The sequence below is a fragment of the Tamandua tetradactyla genome, chromosome 5 (genome assembly GCF_023851605.1).
Source record: "Tamandua tetradactyla isolate mTamTet1 chromosome 5, mTamTet1.pri, whole genome shotgun sequence".
Lineage (NCBI taxonomy): Eukaryota > Metazoa > Chordata > Mammalia > Pilosa > Myrmecophagidae > Tamandua > Tamandua tetradactyla.
Window position 1 is genome coordinate 138,793,015 of NC_135331.1, and position 21,491 is coordinate 138,814,505.

The window sequence follows — 21,491 nt, forward strand, 5'->3', positions numbered from 1 at the left end:
AATTTAAAAAGAACACCCCAAACATCCTATATCTCTTCCTCCCCCTATTATTTATTTATATATTTGTCTTTTATCTTATAACTCATCTGCCCATACACTGGCTAAAAGGAATGTCAGTCACAATGTTTTTACAATTACACAGTCACATGACAAAAGCTATATAGTTATACAATCATCAAGAATCAAGTCTACTGGATTACAGTTCAAACAGTTTCAAGTATTTCCTTCTAGCTATTCTAATATACTAGAAACTAAAAAAGGGATATCTATATAATGCACAAGGATAACCTCCAGAATGACCTCTTGACTCTATTTGAAATCTCTTAGTCACTGAAACTTTATTCTGCTTATTTTCCCCTTTTTGGTCAAGAAGGCATTCTGAATCCCACTATGCCAGAGCCAGACTCATCCCTGGGAGCCACTGACATGTTTTTTTAATGATTCTAATTCTCTGTTGAAATTTTCCAACTCTTATTTTGTTTTATTTCTCAACTCTTTTAATATATTAATCACATGCATTTTAAGTTTATTTCACCAACACCAGTGTCTGCATTTTCTTGTAGATCTATTTCTTGCTTTTTTTTTTTTTTTTTGATGATAGGTCACATTCTGCAGCCTCTTCATAAACCTAGTTATATTTTTTATTGTATGGAATACATTGTTATAAAAGTACTGCAGAGGGTGGGCCACAGTGGCTTGGCAGGCAAAGTTCTCAACTGCCAGGCCAGAGACCTGGGTTCAATTCCCAGTGCCTGCCTTTGATAAAAAAAAAAAAAAAAAAAAAAAGTACCACAGAGGCTACAAATGATATTATTTTCCTTCAGAGAAGTTTCACTTTTTGAGCTATTATACAGATAGGATGAGGAACTAATGACTTCAATCCAATCAGAGACTGAGCTAGCTTGGGACTAGGTTGAAATTTTAGTAAGACTCAAGCCAGCTCTGATTTGTCCATATTCCTTACAAAATGCCCGTCCAGCATTTGGATCACAGCCTAATAGGACTATTCTTTAACCCTGAAGCTTGAATGCTTTCTTATGGAAATTTTAAGCTTCGTGCCTTAGCCTCCAAGATTCATAATTTGGCAAATGTTTTGAGGAAGAGACCTTTCTTGCATGTTGCAGTATAACTCCCTGTAGCGAGACTTTGTCTTTCTATTATTCCAGACAAAGAGAGATTTCATCTGCCTTCATGGCCAGTCCAACAGATTCCTGTGCCACCACCAGTGCTTAGCAAAAGGTGTATGGGGAGCACCAGCCTTGTGTTCTGGCGTCCCCTTATTACCTATTCATTACGCCAGATCCATATGACCTTATGAGTTTTTATTTTGTCCTGTAAAGTTAATCTCCAATCTACATCTGAAAACGTCAATACTCCTAGGAACAAAACCACTGGCAGTCAGAAACTCAGCTCATCTCAGAAGAAATTCATGCTCTCTAGAATTTTATTTATCTAGTCCTCACTGTTCCTACTGCATTTAAAAATTATAATTTTTTCAACTTATTCTATTTTTAGTGATGATTTCAGTGAGAGAGTTGACCTGCCATAACGTGCTCTATCCTACCCAGAAGTAGAAGTAGGTACAGGCCACGTATTTTAAAAACTTCTTTTCTATTTCAAAGAAAGAATAAAAACAAACAAATAAAACAAAAAATATTGATGAAAGTAATTAAGCAATGCATTAGAAGTTGATGACTCTCTATACAGAGTTCATGGGGGAGAAAGCATGTTAACTGAATTTTTACTTTCATCAAATATATGTGCGGCCTTTCCAAGTAAGTATTCCAAGCTGTCTTACTACCACAACTAAATTGGGTGAGGTAGAGTACCTATTCAAGGAGAACAGGTGAATCCAAAGATATCAAACCCACAAACAATAGACATACAGAAGGTTAGAGTTGGAGAGATGTCAATGATTATAATCCTTACTATATACAAGGAACAAAGGATGTAAGAAAAATTGTTCAAAATAACACAGATAACAGCAGATCCAGAACTAAATCCCAAGAGATCTGAAAAGAATGTTAGCAAATATTCTAAACATATATAGTACATGTCCATTAGATAGTTCGCATTTATTAATTTCTTATTCAGTTCAGCCTTTGAACAGAATGAACAGGTAAATGATGACATGATGACATTATAGCATATCCTAATTTCAATCTTCAGAACAACTAGCTGGATCATAAAATAATCAGGCTCAGAATGCTTCAGTAATAGAGTATAAAACCAGTGACTGAAAAGCAATATATTTCCATTAAAATTTCATGATGTAGTATTTCTAAAATATCATTTAAAACACACACAGACTCCTGAATAAAAGCAACGCAAATTGCAATCTAACGACTTCATCAGCCACAATGTTGAGAAAAGCCGCTACTCTTTGAAAAATGAATCACACAACAGCCTTTAAAACCGACAACAGTTAAACCAGGTTTCATGCTAGCATTAGAGTTGGAATCTATGATATCTATCACAGATTGACAAATAATACAGACTTTGTCTCTTTAAAGGTCAACAATTGATTTGTCATTATTGAAAATGTCTGCCACCCTCACCATGGCTAAATTTATTTAGCCATAAGGAGTCAGTGTAGCATGGTGGTTAAGATACCTGAAGACTGTCTGCCAGAGCTTGAATTTAAGTCATAGCTTCTCTATCTATGAGATGGGAACAAGAATAGACCTATGTCATAGAAATAAATAAAATAATTTAAATCACATATTTAATATATGTCTAGCACATGGCAAACAATCAACAAATGTCAACTACTATGCTATAAAATTATATTTGGTTAGTTTTTTTTAGCCATTTCTGTCACCACCACTCCGATTCAGGTTCTTATTACCATAACTCTAAAATGTTGCAGAATCTTCTTAACTGGTCACAGAAATTACTATGTATATGACTTATGGCTGCTGGTAGATGGAAAGAACATGTAAGGACAGTTAAGTGAATTTTTTAGTTAAAGCTCCCATCTGCATTCTACTCCAGATGATTAATCTAAGCCATTCCTGGCAATTCCATTCCCTTTGCCAGTAATTGGTTCCAGAATAGGCATATGACTCGATTCTGGTCAATGAGACAAGAAAGAGAGATTGTGAATGGCTTCTGGCTTAGTATTAAGAAAGAACCGCACAAAGATATGATCCATCTTACTTTGGATGTCATGTCTGGAGTGCTAACAGCCAAAGGCAAAGCCCTTCATCAAGCACAGCACAGTGGAGAGAGGGAAAGAATCTGAGTTCATGAAAAAAGTTGCTAAGCTTATCTTGAAATCCAGTCTACCTCAGGACTTTTCTGCCATAATAAATATTTAATGTGTTTATTGCTTATTGAACATAAATTTTAGTTAAGAAATATTTAACGTATTTATTGCTTATTGAGTGTAAGTTTTAGTTACTTGATGCTTAAAATATTCTAAACATTAAATGCTATAACCCATTATTATGCTTCTTCAAATTGTGGAGTAAATGTAACAACAAAATAGTCTGTGTGTTTCCCATATAAATCACAACGATGTTAAGGTAGTGAGTGCTCAGTAAACATTTTTAAAAGATATTTGAAATTACTGACTGTATATGTAGAATGGAATGATATCTTAATGTTTTGTTTGTTAATTTTTTTAATTAATAAAAAAAGAAAAAAGGTATTTGAAAAAAGAATAGAATAATATCAAAGTGAGATGGTAATTGGTACTATATTTAACCTTTGAATTAATTATTTTCAAAGCACAGCTAAGAGAGATAATTACCCAGGATTACTGTCAAATTCAAATGTCTCAACCAATATCATAATCATTGCCGCTTCAGTGTCTAAATCATCAAAATTCTGTTGTTTTAACAATTTTCTTTGTTTGACACACTGCTGTGACAAATATCATACAATGAGTTGGCAGGTGGTTAAGATATCTGAAGTCAGTCTGCCAGGGCTTAAATACTAATTAGAGCTTCTACATCTATAAAATGGTAACAATAATACACCTATATCACAGAAACAAATAAAATAATCTAAATTACCCATTCCATATATATCTAGCACATAGCAAACAATCAACAAATATCAACTACTACTACAAAATTATATCTGGTTAGTTTGATTGGCTCATGCCTTCTAAGGCCAGAAGTCCAAATCAAGGAATTGGCTAGAAATTCCTCCCAGGGTTGGTAGCACTCTGACTGGCCGGCAATCCTTGGGCTGGCTCTTTGGCTCTCTGATCACACGATCATGTGCTTCCTTTTCCGTTCTGGGTTCTTGCTGACTTCCAGCTTCAAGCTGACTCCATATGGCCTTCTTGGACTATGTCTGAATTTCTTCTGCTTATAAAGGACTCCAGTCCACCCTTATTCCATTGGAATGAACACATGGAAACAGAAATTAAAAATACTATTTATAATCATTCAAAAGAAAATTAAATACTTAGGCTTAAATGTAACAAAGCATCACAGTAAGAACTTACTGAAAATTACAATGTGCTCATGAAGTAAATCAAATAAGAACTAAGTAACTGGAGAGATATACTGTGTTCATGAGACTCAACATAATAAAAATGTCAACACTCCCCAAATTTATCTATAGGATTAATGCAATTCCTATCAAAATCCCAGAAAGGATTTTTGCAGACATAGACAAATTCATCCTAAAATTCATATGAAAAGCATAGTCCCTAGAATAGCAACAACAAGGTTGTTGTTGAAAAATAAAGTGGAAGAGATCATTCTACCCATTGCTTGTCTTATTATACAGCTACAGTAATCAAGACTGTGGTATTGGTGGAGGAACATGTTAGACAATAGAGCAGAAGAGAAAACACAGAAATACACCCCTACAAATATGCACAACTGATTTTTTGGCCAAAGGTGAAAAACCCATTCAATGGAGCAAGCGTAGCCTTTTCAATATATTGTGCTACTTCAATATATAATACCTCACATTATATACAAATATTAACTCAAAATGGATCACAACTTAAATGTTAAACTGTAAAACTTTTAGAAAATACACAAGAGAGAATATTCAGGGAAAGGGCAAGACGAAGAGTTCTTAGATTTGACATAGAATACATTCCATAAAAATAAAAATTGCAATTGGACTTGATTAAAATTAAACACTTTTGCTTTATGATAAACCCCAGTAAGAGTACAGAAAGACAAGTTACAGACTTGGAAAAAATATTTGCAAAGTACATACCTAGCAGAGGTCTATTATATAGAATAAATACATAAAATATTCTCAAAACTCAACAATTTAAAAAAAAAACCTAATCCAATTAGGAAAAGGGCAAAAACACAACAGAAATTTCACTGAAAAAGATACATAGATGGCAAATAAGCACATGGAATAATATTCAACATCATTAGCCATGAGAGAAATGAAAATTAAAACCACCACAAAATATCACTGTAGAACTATCAAAATGGCTAAAATTAAAAAATAATGACAATGCCTAATGTTGATGAGGATGCAGAGAGAGTGAATGAGTCACACATCACTGTTGGGAATGTAAAATGGTTTGGAAGATAATTTGGCAGTTTCTTATAAAACTAAATGTGCAATTACCATATGCTGCAGCAATTGTGCTCTTCGGCATTTATCCCAAAGAAATGAAGAATCATATTCATACAAAAATCTGGACACAAATGTTCATACTTGCTATATTTATAAAATTGGAAAAATTTTGGAACCAATCCATATGTTCTTCAATGGAAAACTGAATAAGTACACTGTAGTATATCCGTACCATTGACTACTATTCATCAGTAAAAATAAATAAACTTGATACATGTAAAACCTTGGATGAATCTTAAGGGAATTAAGTTAAATAAGCCAATCCCCCAAAATAGCAAAAAGCATGATATTACTTCATTAATATTAATTCTTACAATGACAAAATTGTAAGAGTGGAGAACAGATTAGTGGTTGCAAGGGGCTAGGGACAGGGTAGGGGACAGGAAAGAGGTGGTTGCTTTGTTATAAAGGGACAACAGGAGGTGATAGAACTTGTGTGTATCTTGTGGTGATGGATATACAAATAAACACGTGATAAAACTGGATAGAACTAAGGTATCTGTATAAGATTTGTGGATTGTATTAAAGCCACTATCTTCATTGTGATATGATACTATAGTTTTACAAGATGTTACTATTGTAGAAATTTGGTTAAGGTTGCATGGCCTATCTCTGTATTATTTCTTATCATTTCATGTGAATATATTATTATCTCAGAATAAAAGTTTAATTAAAAAAAATAGAGGCCAGAAAACATTAGAATGATATACACAAGTGCTGAAAGAAAAAAAATCTATGAATTAAAAGTTCTATTCAAATAAGAAAGAGAAGGTCAAATAAACACAAACCTAGAAAATTTGTTGCTACCAGGGTTTACTACAGGAAATGTTAAAGCCATTTAGGCTCTAGGGAAATGGTACCAAATAACTCAGATATACGAGAAGGAACAAAAGCCCCAGAAATTATATATATGTGTATAAAAACTATTTTTCTTTTCTTTTAAGTTCTCTCAAATGCATATGGATGTTTGAAGAAAAATTATAACACAATTCTTCAGCATATAAAATAATAAATGTAATATATATATAACAAAAATATCTCAAAGAATGGTGGTACATGAAACAACACTGCTGCATGATTCCTTTTTATAAAAAATAATTCAGTATTTACTTAACAGGATAGTCGTAATTTAAACAGACATACAAAGCAACCACAAAAATGCAAAGAAATATATCTAAAAAGCTAATTCACAACTAAAACTATTCATTTAACAAAAAGAAGGCAGAAAAGGAAGAAAAGAGAAATAACTAGACGAATTTTAAAAAATGAGACAAATAGAAAACAAATCACAAAATGGCTGGCCTAAATCCAACCATATTAATCATAACTTTAAATATAAATGGGACACACTTGCCAATCAAAATGCAGATTGTCAGACTACATTAAAATCAAGACCCAAGTGAATGCTGCTTAAAAGGAGTATACTTTAAATACAAATATACAAATAAATAAACATTAAAAGAATGAAAAATTTTATACCATGCAAACTATAAGCATAAGAAAGCTGGAAAGGCCATATTAATGTCAGAATATACAGATTTTAGGACATGGGATTTTACTAGAGACAAAAGGGACATTTCCTAATGATAATAGGTGCAACACAACAAGAAGATATCACAATTATACATGCATATGTGTCTAATAGAGAAATGAAATACCAAGGATCCACAGCTAGAAATAAGCAAAAATAAGGATTCAAACTCTTGCCTAGGAATTGATTCCAAGGTCTTAACTACAACACTATTTGATGTATGTGATGGTTAGGTTCTGGTGTCAACTTGGCCAAATGATTATGCTGACATCTGATCAGGCAAGCACTGGCCTGATTGTTGCTGCAAGGTATTTCATGGCTGGTTGGAGATACGACCCACCCAAGCGCTTGGAGATGGTCAGTTTGCCCCAAAGGCAGGAGGTGGGCTTCCCACCTCATTGCTCAAGAAGAATTGTGCCATCTCAGACCTTGGAGAGGGAGGAGCACACTTCTTGGGGATTGAGTTGAGCCTGGCTGCCCCTACATTGTCCTGGAGGGGTTGAACGTGTGCCCTGGAGATGGCAGAGAGCCTGGGTGTGGCCCTGGTATTTGGAGAGGGTGGAGCTGAGAAAAGGTGATCTCCCCAATGTCCCCCAAGTTTGCATTTGGACAGAGCTGGGCCACTGCATAGGCCCTTGGAAGGGGTGGGTCTGTCACTTTCTGAAGCTCCAAGGATAAATGACTCTCAGACTTTGAAATATAATGGAATTTGCTCTGCAGGTTTTAGGAACTGTGTTGATCAGGTGACCCTTGTGTTCCTTCCAATTTCTCTCTATGGGAATGGAAATATGTACCCTATGACTGTCCCTACTTTGTATATTGGCAGTAGATACTTGTTCTGAGTTTTACAGGTCCAGAGCCAGAGGAGAATTTTGCTTTAGGACAGACCATGCCTATAGTTGACTTTGATGAGATTTTGTACTATTTCTGACTTTGTTTTATATTTGTATTGGTACTGAAATGGTCTGAGGCTTTCGATATTGTTACAGAATGAATGTATTTTGCATTTGGAAAGAACATATCTTTTTGGGGTCCAGAGGGTGGAATGTGCCAGTTTAAACCTATTATGCAATTTTAGAAAAGCTATGTCCTTTAATTCTTATTCAATATTGGGGGGTGGAATTTTTTTTATTATTTCCATGGGGATATGACTGACTGATGGCTTAATACACCAGCCTTCTGATTTATCAACCCGCCACGAAATATCCTTGCAGCAATGGTCAGGTCAGTGCTTGCCTGACCAGACCACTGGGCATAATCGTGTCCAAATTGACACCAGAACATAACATCACAATGTGATTTTTATTTGTATTTTAAATAAAAATTGAGTTCTAGAAAAGATTTTAGAATTACCTTTTCTGGAAGTTTTTGGTGGAAGAAATAGCCATTTTCAGAATTAGTTGTAGTCCAGTTCTGCTTGTCAAAATAGGGGCTAATTGAAGTCTTATGTGTAACTGTTACAGATGGTATGTGAAGGCTCTTTGGGCGATGAGGTGCAAACTCAGATGATCAGCCAGCTGAGAATACATGAAAGGACAGCTTTAGTAGGACAGAGAGCTTGGAATAGGAGAGAGGAGAATGAGGGGCCCTGTCTTACCTAACCTAGGCTCCTGAGGATTCCTGGAGCAGTCAGGGGAGAGAGAACATGTGGGTCCCAGGCCCTTACCTTTACTGTGTCCCAGAGAGGACGGGCAATCTTTTCCCATGGATACTAGGGATTTGAGGTACAAACTACATAGCCTGAAAGCAGAAGTGGCAAGGACAATCTGGAGATGCTGAGGGCAGCTTCCATCCAAGCTTTATGGGAGTAACCTGCCCAGCTAGTAAATTATGCAGTATGAAAGTACAGAAGAGGCAGATGCCTTTCAGGAGAAGAAGCAACAAGGGGCTTTATTATCTCAAACCATATAGTGATGTAGGCCTTACCCCAGAGTAGGGCTAGTTGGAGTGATTGCTTAGAAAGGAAGCTTATGACTAGGCCAGGCAGGATGATGAGGCACCAAATATAATTTCTTTATATCATTATAATAATCCAAATAAATATAGGGGTCTCAAGTGAGTCAGCCCAAATGTTATATAATATTCAAGATTCACAGTGTGGAAACAAAATAATAAAAAATGATTCTTAATTTACCTTGCATCACGGTTAATTTCATGTGTCATTGAGCTAGATTATGGTGTCCAGTTGTTTGGTCAAGCAAGCACTGGACTGATTGTTTCTGTGAGCGTATTTCATACACGAATTTACATCGGTCAGCAGATTGTCTCTATTGTTAATGGCATCTACACTCCACAAAGGAGATTGTCCTCAGCAATGAGAGGAGTTTTTCATCGAATCAGTTAAAGGTCTTAAAGTAAGAACTGAGGATTTCAAAAGTCGGAAAGAATTTCTATTTCCAGTTCAACTGGTCAGCTTCTCCTGGGGAATTCATCATCATTTTCATCAGAATTCCCAAATGCAGCTTCTCCTGGGAAACTCAACATCACCTTCATCAAGTTGCCAACTTGCAGGTTGACCTACAGAATTCTAAATTGCCAGTCCCTTGATTATGTGAGCCAATTCCTATAGCAAATCTCAGTATTATTTACAGATGTACCCTGTCAGTTCTGTTTCTTCTGTTCCTCTGAAAACTCTGACTAATACAGCTGGAAATAGTTCAGAACATTAACTGATACCAGTTTTTTTTAACTTATAATGACCTTTCTAAGAAAACAATCTTTTCTTTTCCCTTCCCATTCTTTCATATTTGATTTTTCTCTCCACATCAATACTGTTTCAACTTTAGAGTTCATCTTTATTCTTCCTCTCTTTCCACGCAATTGTCTTTTCTTTCTCCAGAAAACAAATCCAAAGCTTGAATAACCTTCTTTCTTATTCTCCACTTCCCTTTCTATTCACATTGATTAATTATATTTATATAATTAGGCTTCATGGAAGGAGGGATATAGAAAAGAAGCTGTGGCAATTCTTACATATTAATAATTTTAATTATTTCTATGCTTTTTAAATATCATTTCTATACTTTTCAACATATTTCCGTAGTTACGATAGCTATACTATTTCAAGAGAGCATTATATACACAAAGAGCTTCGTTGATTATTATATGGTTTATCAATCCCAGATTTAGGATCACATAATGTTATTGTTATAAGCTTTTCATTCAGGATAATTTGAAAACTCTTGGTATAAATGAAAAACCTTGAATCCAATCTTTCATTCTATGGTTTAAGAGAGAACATTTTTATGATATAATTTTAATGAATCCTGTCATTATTTTAATAGAATTTGGAAAGAATTGTATTACTGGTTTAAAATATAATTATAGATGTATTGCTCTAGAGATGATTCATAAAGAGTATAAGGTATAGTGTTTTTATAGCTTATTTTGGAAAATAAAGGAAAACAGCAAATCCCACTTAAAGGCAGTGAACCATATATATCGGAAACTACCTATTTATTAGAAGCCACTATGATGTATTTGCTTTTAATTTTTAGTTTATTATTTTTAAAATTTCATCACACCAGAATTATAATGAACAGGTCACAGAACTAAGAACTAAAATAAATCACTCCTTTCTTTTCTGCCCTGGAGCTCCAAAATAGCCATTGATTAACTCAAACATTTAGCCTTAAACTTCTAAAGCAATGAAAATCTTAAACTATAGTATACATGAATTTTCTAATCTGAATTTTATCATTATTTTGAAAAGTTAATGGTATAATAATGTATGTTTTTGTCTTTCTAATATGAGAGCATCACAACTTGAAGATCTAAGAAGAGAAGGAAGGAGAGAATGAAGGAATGAGAGAATGGAGGGAGGAAAAGGGAAGGAAGAAAGAGAAAAGAAAAATGAGGGAGTGAAGGAAAAAGGAAAAAAAGACAACTGAAGAAGATAAAAATAGGTGGAATGACATTCCCTGTTCATGGATAGGAAGGTTAAATGTAGATATGATGTCAATTTTACACAAATTGATCTAAGGATTCAAAGCAATACCAGTCAAAATTTGAACAACCTACTTTAAAGACTTGGAAAAGCTAGTTTTAAAATTTATTTGGAAGGAAAAGAGACCTCAAATATATCCTAGGAAAAAAGAATGAAGTGGGAGGATTAGCACTTCCTGATTTTAAAGCTTATTATAAAGCCACAGTGGTCAAAACAGCATGGCATAAAGATAGAAGTATTGAACAAAGGAATCAAATCGAGAGTGCAGAGATAGACCACAAATCTATGTTCAATGGATCTTTGACAAGGTCCCCAAATCCACTGAACTGGGACAGAATAGTCTTTTCAATAAATGGGCAGGGAGAACTGGTTATCAATAGCCAAAAGAATGAAAGAGAATGCTTATGTTGCACCCTATATAAAAATTAATTCAAAATGGATCAAGGACCTAAAGATAAGAGCCAGTGCCATAAAACTAGAAGAAAATATAGGGAAGCATCTTTAAGACCTAGTAAGAGGAGGGAGTTCCTTAAACTTTACACCCAAAGCACAAGCAATGAAAGAAACAATAGATAAATGGGAACTCCTCAAAATCAAATGCTTCTGTGCCTCAAAGTACTTTGAGGACTGTCATGGTTAGGGACGGTGTCAACTTGGCCAAGTTGTGGTACCTGTTTATCTGATTGGGCAAGCGCTGGCCTGTCTGTTGCAATGAGGACATTTCATAGGATTAGGTCATGATCACATCAGCTACATCCACAGTTGATTCCATTTGTAATCAGCCAAAGGGGAGTGTCTTCTGCAATTAGTGATGCTAAATGTAATCATGGGAAGCCTTTTAAGGAGGACTCAGAGGAGACAGGTTCCATTCCTGCTTTGGCTGGTGAGCCTCTCCTGTGGAGTTCATCCAGGCCATCCATCGGAGTCATCGGCTTCGCAGCCTGCCCTGTGGATTTTGGACTCTGCGTTCCTATGGTCACGTGAGACACTTTCATAAATTTTATATTTGCAAGTGTTCCCTGTTGATTCTGTTTCTCTAGAGAACCCTAACTAATACATCTTGGTACCAGGAGTGGTTCTTAAGGAACAGAATCTTAAAAATGGGTTTTTATGAATGGTTTTCTATGCTGACTGGACTCAGAGACACTAAGGACTCTGATTCCCGTAATCAGAATGACACTCCCAATCCATGGAATGAGTTGGCAAAGAATATAGTCAAAATATCATCATTTGATTCTCCTAATGCTTTGCTTGTACGAAGCCAGACTCTGGGGGATAATGTTTTTGACACCTTTACAGAGTTTTGTAGAAATAAGAGTTATAGAGATGTTGGCTGGTTGTTGTTAGATACACTGTCTACATTAAAGGGTGAAATGAGAAGCTTAAGCGCCGTCTGAAAGATGTAGACATTTCTATGAGTATCCTGAAGGAAAATCTTATTTCCTGTAGCCGTAGACTTGAGATCTCTGAAAATCAGACTCAGAATCTTATTGTCAAAGTAGCAACTTTACAACATAAACTGAAATCTCAGTCTTGCATGGTGTCTGCCGTTAAAGTGAGGGAATTGATTGGAAAGGAGTGGGACCCTGAAAAATGGGATGGTGACATATGTATTGATAATGATGTTGGGGGTGAGGTTGAAACCCTAGACCATGCTGAGCCTTCTCTAGATAACCCTGTAATAGTCTGTCCTGAGGACATAGCCGCCCCACCTCCAGCCTGCCTTGAGGAATTGGCCACCCAACCTCCTCCTGAAGGGATTAGCCCTAGAGTTATTAATCCTGTTTCACCAGATGAAACTGCAAATGAAGGCCCTGAAGCAAATGGCTTGGAAGATATTTCTAATTCTTTTCATGACCCACCCCACCACCCCTCATTTCTTCTAGACCTATAACTAGACTACAGTCCCAACAGGCCCCTAAAGGTGAGGTACAAAGTATCACACACGAGGAGGTACATTATACTCCAAAAGAACTGTGTGAGTTTTCCAATTTATATAGACAGAAATCAGGGGAATATGTGTGGCAATGGATTTTAAGAGTGTGGGATAATGGTGGGAGGAATATAAGGCTGGATCAGGCTGAGTTTATTGATATGGGCCCACTAAGCAGAGATTCTGCATTCAATGTTATAGCTTGAGCGGTTAGAAAAGGTGTCAACAGCTTGTTTGGGTGGTTGGTTGAAACATGGATCAAAAGGTGGCCAACAATACCTGAGGTTGAAATGCCAGAACTGCCCTGGTACAATGTAGATAAGGGGATCCAGAGGCTTAGAGAGATTGGAATGTTAGAGTGGATTTATCATGCAAAGCCTGCTCTTACACCCCAGGAATGTCCAGAGGATGCACCTTTTACCAGAACAGTGAGAAATAAGTTTGTGAGACTAGCACCATCATCCCTCAAGAGCTCTGTGGTTGCACTTCTCTGTAGGTCAGATATTACTGTAGGAACTGCTGTCACTGAGCTGGAATCCTTAAACACAATGGGGATGACAGGATCCCGAGTTGGCAGAAGCCAGGTGGCAGCACTTAATCACCAACGACAGGGTAGACGCGGCTATTATAATAGACAACAAACTCAAAGGAGGCATCAAAATTATATGACACACAGAGATTTGTGGCATTGGCTAGTAAATCATGGGGTGCCTAGAAATACAATAGAAGGGCAGTCTACTAAATTCTTGTTGTAGCTGTATAAACAAAAGAGTTCTAGGTCAAGGGAACAGAAGTCTAACCTGAATTACAAAAACACAGAGTCACGGCCCCTTAATCAATTTCCAGACTTGAAACAGTTTACAGACCCTGAGCCCCTTGAATGAAGGGGAGGCCAGGTCCCTATGGGGGAGAAACCTGTTACACTGCCACAAATTTATACTGTTAATCTTCCTCTAAGTCTTCACCAAGGAGACCGATGGCCTTTTACCAGGGTAACTGTGCACTGGGGAAAAGGAAATGATCAGATATTTTGGGGATTATTAGACACTGGTTCAGAAGGGACATTAATTCCAGGGGACCCAAAACGTCACTCTGGACCACCAATCAGAGTGGGGGCTTATGGAGGCCAGGTGATCAATGGAGTTTTAGCTCAGGTCCGTCTCACAGTGGGTCCAGTGGGCCCCCAGACCCATCCTGGAGTTATTTCCTCAGTTCCGGAATGTATAATTGGCATAGACATACTGAGCAACTGGCAGAATCCCCACGTTGGTTCTTTAACTCGTGCAGTGAGGACTATTATGGTGGGAAAGGCCAAGTGGAAGCCACTAGAACTGCCCCTACCAAGTAAAATAGTAAATCAGAAGCAATACCGTATTCCTGGAGGGATTGCAGAGATCACTGCCACTCTTAAGGACTTGAAAGATGCAGGGGTGGTGATTACCACCACATCCCCATTCAACTCTCCTATTTGGCCTGTGCAGAAAACAGATGGGTCTTGGAGAATGACAGTGGATTATCGTAAACTCAACCAGGTGGTAACTCCAATTGCAGCTGCTGTTCCAGATGTAGTATCATTGCTTGAGCAAATCAATACATCCCCTGGTACCTGGTATGCAGCTATTGATCTGGCAAATGCTTTTTTCTCAATAGCTATTAGTAAGGACCACCAGAAACAGTTTGCTTTCAGCTGGCAAGGTCAGCAATATGCTTTCACTGTCCTAACTCAGGGGTGTATCACTCTCCAGCCCTATGTCATAATCTTGTTCACAGAGACCTTGATCGTTTCTGCCTCCCACAAGACATCACACTGGTTCATTATATTGATGATATCATGTTGATTGGACCTAGTGAGCAAGAAGTAGCAACTACTCTAGATTTACTGGTAAGGTATTTGCGTGTCAGAGGATGGGAGATAAATCCAACAAAAATACAGGGGCCTTCCACCTCAGTAAAATTTCTAGGTGTCCAGTGGTGTGGGGGCATGTTGAGATATCCCTTCTAAGGTGAGGGATAAATTGCTGCATCTGGCCCCTCCCACAGCCAAAAAAGAGGCACAACACCTAGTTGGTCTTTTTGGATTTTGGCGACAACATATTCCTCATTTGGGTGTGCTACTCCGGCCCATTTATCGAGGGACCAGAAAAGCTGCTAATTTTGAGTGGGGACCTGAACAAGAGGAGGCTCTATGACAGGTCCAGGCTGCTGCACAAGCTGCTCTGCCACTTGGGCCATATGATCCAGCAGATCCAATGGTGCTGGAAGTGTCAGTGGCAAATAGAGATGCTGCCTGGAGTCTTTGGCAGGCCCCTATAGGAGAATCACAACGCAGACCCTTAGGATTTTGGAGCAAAGCCTTACCATCTGCTGCAGATAACTACTCTCCTTTTGAGAAACAGCTTTTGGCCTGCTACTGGGCCTTAGTAGAGACTGAACACTTAACCATGGGCCACAAAGTTACCATGAGACCTGACTTGCCTATCATGAGTTGGGTGTTGTCTGACCCACCAAGCCGTAAAGTTGGGTGTGCACAGCAGCACTCTATTGTAAAATGGAAATGGTATATACGAGATAGAGCCAGAGCAGGTCCTGAAGGCACAAGTAAATTACATGAAGAAGTGGCACAAATGCCCATGGTTTCCACTCCTGCTGCCACATTACCTTCTCTTTCCCAGACCAGAGCTATGGCCTCTTGGGGAGTTCCTTACAGTGAATTGACTGAGGAAGAGAAAACTCGGGCCTGGTTTACAGATGGTTCAGCACGATATTCAGGTGCCACCCGAAAGTGGACAGCTGCAGTGTTACAACCCCTTTCTGGGGTGTCCTTGAAGGACAGTGGTGAGGGGAAATCCTCCCAGTGGGCAGAACTTTGAGCAGTGCACCTGGTTGTTCATTTTGCTTGGAAGGAAAACTGGCCAGAGGTGTGTTTGTATACTGACTCAAGGGCTGTTGCTAATGGTTTGGCTGGATGGTCAGGGACTTGGAAAGACCATAATTGGAAAATTGGTGACAAAGAGGTCTGGGGAAGAAGTATGTGGATAGACCTTTCTGAGTGGGCTAAAAACATGAGATATTTGTGTCCCATGTGAATGCACACCAGAGGGTGACTTCAGCAGAGGAAAATTTTAATAATCAAGTGGATAAGGTGACCCATTCTATGGATACCGGTCAGCCTCTTTCCCCAGCAACTCCTGTTATTGCCCAATGGGCTCATGAACAAAGTGGTCATGGTGGTAGGGATGGAGGTTAGACATGGGCTTAGCAACATGGACTTCCACTCACCAAGGCTGACCTGGCTACAGTCACTGCTGAGTGCCCAATCTGCCAGCAGCAGAGACCCACACTCAGCCCCCAATATGGCAACATTCCCCAAGGTGACCAGCCAGCTACATGGTGGCAGGTTGATTACATTGGACCGCTCCCTTCATGGAAGGGGCAGCGATTTGTTCTAACTGGAATAGACACATACTCTGGATATGGGTTTGCTTTCCCTGCACGCAATGCTTCTGCCAAAACTACCATCCGTGGGCTTACAGAATGCCTTATCCATCATCATGGTATTCCACATAGCATTGCTTCGGATCAAGGAACACACTTCACAGCAAATGAAGTGCGGGAATGGGCACACGCTCATGGAATTCTCTGGTCTTACCATGTTCCCCATCATCCAGAAGCAGCTGGATTGATAGAATGGTGGAATGGCCTTTTGAAAACTCAATTACGGTGCCAACTAGGTGGCAAAAACTTGAAAGGCTGGGGTAATGTTCTCCAGGAAGCTGTGTATGCTCTGAAACAGCATCCGCTGTATGGTGCTGTTTCTCCCATAGCCAGGATCCATGGGTCCAGGAACCAAGGGGTGGAAATGGGTGTGGTGCCACTCACTATTACCCCTAGTGATCCACTAGGAAAATTTTTGCTTCCTGTCCCTGCTACCCTGAGTTCTGCTGGTCTACAGGTTTTAGTTCCAAAACAGGGTGTGCTTCCTCCAGGAGAAACAACGATGATACTGCTGAACTGGAAGTTAAGATTGCCACCTGGTCACTTTGGGCTACTTACGCCTCTGGATCAACACACCAAGAAGGGGATTACATTATTGTCTGGGGTAACTGAACCTGACTATCAGAAGGAAGTAGGACTGCAACTACATAATAGAGGTAAAGAAGAGTTTTCTTGGAATATAGTAGATCCCCTGGGGCGTCTATTAGTACTACCATGCCCTGTGATTAAAATCAATGGAAAATTGCAACAACACAATCCAGGCAGGACTACTAATGGCTCTGAAACTCCAGGAATGAAGGTTTGGGTCACCCCACCAGGCAAAGAACCATGGCCAGCTGAAGTGCTTGCTGAGGGGAAAGGGAACATGGAATGGGTAGTGGAAGAAGGTAGTGATAAATATGAACTTCGACCACGTGATCAGTTACAGAAATGAGGACTGTAATGCTGTTTTGTTCATGTTATACTATTTAAGTTGTAAGACATCAAGTTTAAGAATGAATGTTGCCCAAGGATTTGCACCCTATTCTGGAGAGATTTAATGTGTTTCCAGTTATATGCTGGACAGTTGAGTATTGTCAGGTAAAAGAAAAAATGTGTGCTTATTTGTTTTCATTTGGAAATTAAGTATGGTGTAAGGTGATATATATATATATAGGTGCCAAGTTGACAAGGGGTGGACTGTCATGGTTAGGGACAGGTGGTACCTGTTCATCTGATTGGGCAAGCGCTGGCCTGTCTGTTGCAATGAGGACATTTCATAGGATTAGGTCATGATCACATCAGCTACATCCACAGTTGATTCCATTTGTAATCAGCCAAAGGGGAGTGTCTTCTGCAATTAGTGATGCTAAATGTAATCATGGGAAGTCTTTTAAGGAGGACTCAGAGGAGACAGGTTCCATTCCTGCTTTGGCTGGTGAGCCTCTCCTGTGGAGTTCATCCAGGCCATCCATCGGAGTCATTGGCTTCGCAGCCTGCCCTGTGGATTTTGGACTCTGCGTTCCTATGGTCACGTGAGACACTTTCATAAATTTTATATTTGCAAGTGTTCCCTGTTGATTCTGTTTCTCTAGAGAACCCTAACTAATACAAGGACTTTTCAAACAGTTGAAGAGATAGTCAACTGAAGGGGAGGAAATATTTGGAAATCACATATTGGATAAAGGTTTGATATCCTGTATATAAAGAAAACATACAAATCAACAACAAAAAACACATAGCCCAATTATAAAATGGGCTAAAGGTATGAATAGACATTTTTTTTCTGAAAAGCAAATATAGATGGATTAAAAGCACATGAAGAGAATTTTATTTTTATTAACTACAAAAGAGAAATGCAGATCAAGACTATAATGAGAAATCATCTCATTACTGTCAGAATGGCTGCTATTAAGCAAACAGGAAATTACAAATGTTGGAGAAGATGTGGAGTAATTGGAACACTTATTCGCTACTGGTGGGAGTGTACAATGGTATAGGCACTATGAAAGACAGTTTGATGGCCTTAGAAAACTAAATATTGAGTTGCTGTACAACCCAGCAATACCATTACTCAGTATATACCCAGACGAGCTGAACGAGTGACTCAAACAGACATTTACATACCAACGTTTAGCAGCATTATTCATAATTACCCAAAGATGGAAACAATCCAAGTGCCCATCAACAGATGAATGGATAAACAAAATGTGGTATATACATAAGACAGAATATTATGCAGCAGTAAGACAAAATGACACCCTGAAGCATATGAAAACATGGATGAACCTAGAGGACATAATGCTCAGTGAGATAAGTCAGACAGAAAAAGATAGATACTGTATGATTTAGCTATTATGACCTCAGTAAAGGTAAACTCAGAGGCTTATAATATAGAATGTAGGGGACCTAGAGGTACACAGGTGCTGGAGATGACTGTACAGTTAGTTAATGAGGTTGAACTTAAAAGTAAAAGGATGGATAAAAGTGAAAGTAGTTCATTTGTGGATTTTTTTAAAGGTTTTTTTTTTTTTTTCATAAATGAAAGTTTGGTTTGGGTTACAGTTCCATGATTTTTTGCTTTTTCTTCTAGCTACTCCAAGACACTGGAGACCAATGATTCAGCAGTCATACTCATTTGATAAATCCTACCTACTTTGTTATACTCCTCCTTCTCTTTAAATAACATATATGCATAAAAGCAATAAATTTCAAATTTATTCACAACATTTAGTTGTACAGCAAGTTTCAGAGTTTGGTATGGGTCACAATTCCACAATTTAAGATTTTTATTTCTAGCTTCTCTAAGGTACTGGAGGCTAAAAGAAATATCAATATAATGATTCAGCACTCATATTCATTTGTCAAATCCGACTTTTTCTGTGTAACTCCACCATCAGCGTTGATCTTTCTCCCACTCTTTAGGGGTATTTGGGCTAATGTACATTCTAGCTTCTTCATATTGGAAGGGGTGGTTGATAATATAGGATAGGGGTATGGAACTAGTTGATGTCCTGGAAGGGCTGGTCCCTCTGCATTTCAAGATTTATGTGGCCCAGGGACCCATCTGAAGTTTGTAGGTTTTGGAGAGTTACCCTAGTGCATTGAACCTTTGTAGAAACTTATATAATGCCCTAGATATTCTTTAGGATTGGCAGGAAAGGTTTTGGTTGGGGGTTGGCAAGTTATGATAGGTAGCAATGTCTACCTGAAGCACGCATAAGAGTGACCCCCAGTGTAGCCTCTCAACTCTATTTGAACTCTCTCAGCCACTGATACTTTATTTGTTACAGTTCTTTCCCCCTTTTGGTCAGGATGTCATTGTTGATCCCATGGTGCCAGGGCCAGGCTCATCCCTGGGGGTCATCTCCCATGCAGCTAAGGAGATTTTCATCCCTGGATGTTATGTCACATGTAGGGGGTGGGGATCAATGCTTTCTCTTGCAGAGTTGGGCTTAGAGAGTTAGAGGCCACATCTGAGCAACAAAAAAGGTCCTTCAGAGGTGACTTTTCAGCATACCTATAGGTAGGCAACTTACTTTTGCAGTTGTTCATGCAAGAGCTTACTTATATTTGTAGAGTTAATTGGTATGACACATGGGTCTATACAACCCCTTTCAATCATGTTCACCTTCAATATGGTAATATTACTTATAGAACCATCAGTGAACCACCTTCACTTCTGTCTATTCCCTTACCATTAAGTTCAACCTCACTAGCAAGCTGTTCACCCATCTCAAGCTTCTGTGTCTGTCTAGATCCCTTTTATTTTATATTATAAACCTCTGATTTTATCTTTACTATGGTCATAAAAGTGAATCATACAATGTCTGTTCTTCTGTGTCTGGCTTATTTCACTCAGCATTATGTCTGCAAGGCTCATCTATCTTGTCATGATGTCATTTCATCTTACTGCTGCATAATATTCCATCATATGTATATATACCACACTTTGTTAATCCACTTGTCTTTGATAGGCACTTGGATTGTTTCCATCTTTTAAGATTGTGAATAGTGCTGCTGTGAACATTGGTGTACAAATGTCTGTTTGTATCACTGCTTTCAGCTCTTCTGGGTATTGGTATTGCCAGGTTATAGGGCAGCTTGATATTTAGTTTTCTGAGAAACCACCAGACTGTGCTCCATAGTGGCTGTACCATTACACATTCCAACTAGCAGTACGGAAGTGTCCCAATTTCTCCACATCCCCTCCAACATTTCTAGTTTCCTGTTTGTTTAATAGCAGCTACTCTTACAGATGTGAGGTGGTATCTCATTGTAGTCTTGGTTTGCATTTCCCTTATAGCTAATGAGAATGGGCATCTCTTCATATGCTTTTTAGCTGTCTGTATTTGCTCTTCAGAAAAATGTCTATTCATATCTTTAGCCTACTTTATAATAGGGTTGTTTGTTCTTTTGTTGTTGAGTTGTATGATTCATGTATACAGGATATGAAAATTTTATCCAATGTGTGATTTCCAAGAATTTTCTCCTATTGAGTTGGCTCCCTCTTCAACTTTTTGACGAAGTCTTCTGAGGCACAGAAACATTTTATTTTAAGGAGTTCCCACTATTTATTGACTTCATTTTCTCAGCTGTACAAAGGGCCAAGGTCAGATATTTTGTGACAATCAGGCCACAGAAAGCAAAGAGTAAAGAGGACCCAATTCCCTTTGGAGCTAGCAAGTGGGAACACTCATTCCTTCTAGAAAATAATGAAGCATTTAACAAGCGTTTCCCAATGCAAATAACAATAGAACATTTATGTTCCCAAATGGCACATCACAGTCATTCGCCTGTATATAATCAGATAATTAGTGCAGGGCAGCAATTGAAGTTAAATCATCTGTCAGTTTGTCCTTAGATCTTACTGATAACAGCTCAATATTTGGAATAACTGATGACATGCAGTTATGCATGGAAGAAAAGATCAAGGCTTAATGTCTCTAAAAGGAAATGTTGGAGACAGAAAACACAAAAGATTACTTTGGGTTTCAAGCCTCTGGCACCAGTAAAAGACCCTTACTGACCAACATCCT

The 21,491-nt window shown here is 38.2% G+C and overlaps 1 long non-coding RNA gene across 1 annotated transcript in view; it reads right to left on the bottom strand.

Annotated features, from left to right (window-relative positions):
* Positions 1–2,797: 2,797 nt before the first annotated feature.
* Positions 2,798–21,491, bottom strand: part of LOC143684907 (uncharacterized) — an 88,639-nt gene continuing 69,945 nt past the window's right edge. Inside the window, exons 3-4 of the long non-coding RNA XR_013176262.1 lie at positions 8,453–8,616; positions 2,798–4,342 (exon numbers count right to left, since the gene is read on the bottom strand). This is a non-coding gene — a long non-coding RNA (uncharacterized LOC143684907). The remainder of the gene's footprint in view (positions 4,343–8,452; positions 8,617–21,491) is intronic.